Genomic DNA, 2,730 nt, shown 5'->3' with positions numbered 1-2,730 from the left:
GCAAAGGTCCCTTTCTATGCAAAAGTGGAATCAAATCACAGACTGCCCTGTCTTACATAACAACAAGCCTTGGCTATCCACATCCTGATTTTAAAAGTTCTGTGTTTCAAAGTCTCTCTGAAATGCTCAGTGTGTGTGTGTGTGTGCAGTTTATTTGGAAATGATGAAATGGTTTTCACTCGAACTTTGATCAGCTGTTAGAAAAAAAAGATCTTATGAATAGAAACAATTTATATTAATTTAAATGAGCAATCATGCAGTTTTCAGAAAATAACTGGTTTCCCTGCGCGCCTCAAAACCCAAACCCAACAACTTCAGGACAAAAGACGCAAGATGTGAAGCAGTCCAGAAACAGAGAGGCCTACTGGGCTAGAGAAAGGGACAAATAGCTTAAAGGTGACTGCACTGATTTATTAATTTTTAAAAATTTCACAGTATTTGATCTCTTCCTAAAAGACCAAGCTGCTGGAGACTTCGCTATACAAGAATGTTAATTTTTCTTTAAAAAAAATAGGACCCCTCAGCTTTCTAGACTTTTCAAAACTTCCATTTTTTTTCAACTGATGTCATGAATTCTGGCAGATTGGGAGGGAAGAGGCTGAGAGAGAAGACTTCTTAGAGCTGGGAGCCTGCAGCCATGACTTCAGCTCTAGCTTTCCTAAACAGAGGTCAGTCACATGTGGAAGGACATTTTCATTGTACATGCACTAGAAACAAGAAAAAGACACAGGGGCTTACAGCTTACAGCTACCAAGAGGAGAGGAGTGCTAATACTGAAGGAGCTAGGGAGGGACTCCTTTCCAAAAGGAAGAAATCTCTCACAGACACTCCTGGGCACAGAAACGTGAGTGAGTGACAGAGCCTGTGAGCAGAGGAAACCCACGGCTGGAACAGGGCCAGCTCACTTCCCCAGCTCTGCCTCCTACCCCACACCGGCAGCTCAGCCTCACACTTTTCTCTCCATATACTCAGCAAATTTCTTTAAAAAAGAAGGAAAAAAGCCTGAGTACTTAGGCTAGCTTCACTGCACATGTGGCAACTAATCCCTCACATTGGACACTTGGGGTAAAAAACATTCCACCTGAATTCCTGCAGTGCCCGACCTTCACGTTGGAGAAACCTGGGTGTCCATGCACAGGACACTGGTTTAAGAAAAGTGTCTCTCTAACCAACTTCAAGAAAGCCCACTTCTTTCTCTTCTGGGAAGAAGAGCACATATCCAGCTTGGTTCTCAACAGCATCTGTGTGACAGAAGACAGGCACCTGCAGGTGAAACCTCCCACGACCAGAAAAAGTGATCCCTTCAGCTCACATGTCAATGCCCAGCAGCAAACACGGGAAGGAAGGACAACGACAGGCTTACACTTGAGTGTTGGTCTAAGCCTGTAGGGGAAGGTGGGGGAGGCGTTAGAGACCTGCATGCACCAGGCAGGCTCTGAAGGGACAGAGAGATGAAGGTGAGTGCAAAGAGAGAGAGATACCTTGTGTGCCCTTTGTACGCGTGTGCCCGAGGCTGTGTGGACACAAAAGCCCAAACAAAGGGCAATAGGAAAGAGCCCCTGACACACAGGCAGATGAGGAAGCATCCATGCAAAAGACAACCTGCATGTGCAGGTGATGTGGAGTAGAGCAGATTACACTGGAAAGGTGCAGGTGCACACAAGGAATGTGATGCACAAGCAACCCAAGTTTTTGGCTAGGAAGAAACTGAAGCAAGAACAAAAGTGCTGGTACATGTGTATGGAACAGCTCTGTCATGAGAAAGCACCACAATCCCAAAGATGAACAGGTGAGTATGTGGCTGCAGGCAGCAGGGCATTAAGAGGCAGGTGAAAGTTGGATAGAGAGACTGGTAGGGACACTCACCTGATGGCAGAGGAAAACTACCAAAACCATGAGGCAACCAAGTGTATGACAGCACACAAAAATATGTTTGGGGAAGTTATTTTACCCCTCTCACTAACGGAAGTATTGCACTGTAATTCCCAGAAAAAAACCCCAAGTTTCATAAAACAGCGTGTTTGTTACAGACATAACTGGGATGCTCGTGCCCTGGTACTGTGAAACCGGGAACACCATTACTACTCATCTGTGTTTCCATGTGCACAAGCACCCTTTCCCACTCCGCATGCCATGGCCTGTGCCACACCACAGGCACGTAAGAGAGAAGGACGGTGTGGGCTGGGGGCTTGGGTGCTCTCCTGAAAGCAGCTGCGCTCACACTCAGGGAAAGGGTCCTCATCCGAGAGTAACATCCCGTGCCCCAAGTAATGTTCATCTTACTGGAGTAACATCTGCTTTGCTGAACTCATGTCTGTCATGCCTGAGGAACATCTGTTTCACCAGCACAGTGTCTGCCACCCCAGAGGAGCATCCCTGGCACCCCAGCAACATCCCTCGTGCCGGAGGGTGACCTCTCACGCCCCGGCAGCGTCTGTCCTGTCACAGCAGGTCTCTCCCACCGCAGCAACTCCACCAAGGCCACCCCGGGGCCACCCCGCAGCCGGCCCCATCCTAGCGCTCCGGTCGCCCCTCCGCTGCTCCGTGTGGCGGGAGGGCTCACCCGGGGCCCCCCCCGACAGCCCCTGCCCGCGGCCGGGGCCGCCCGCCGCGGGGGCTCCGCGCAGCCCGGACCGCCCGATCCCCGCGACCCCCGCAGCCCCCGCCCTGCCCCGCCCCGACCGGCGGCCGTGACGGGCCGGGGGCGCCTCCGGGCCGCGCCGCCCGGGG

Source organism: Neopelma chrysocephalum, unplaced genomic scaffold (genome assembly GCF_003984885.1).
Source record: "Neopelma chrysocephalum unplaced genomic scaffold, ASM398488v2 Primary Assembly neopelma1_59, whole genome shotgun sequence".
In the NCBI taxonomy this organism is placed as follows: Eukaryota; Metazoa; Chordata; class Aves; order Passeriformes; family Pipridae; genus Neopelma; species Neopelma chrysocephalum.
Note: the sequence above shows the minus strand (reverse complement) of the source record.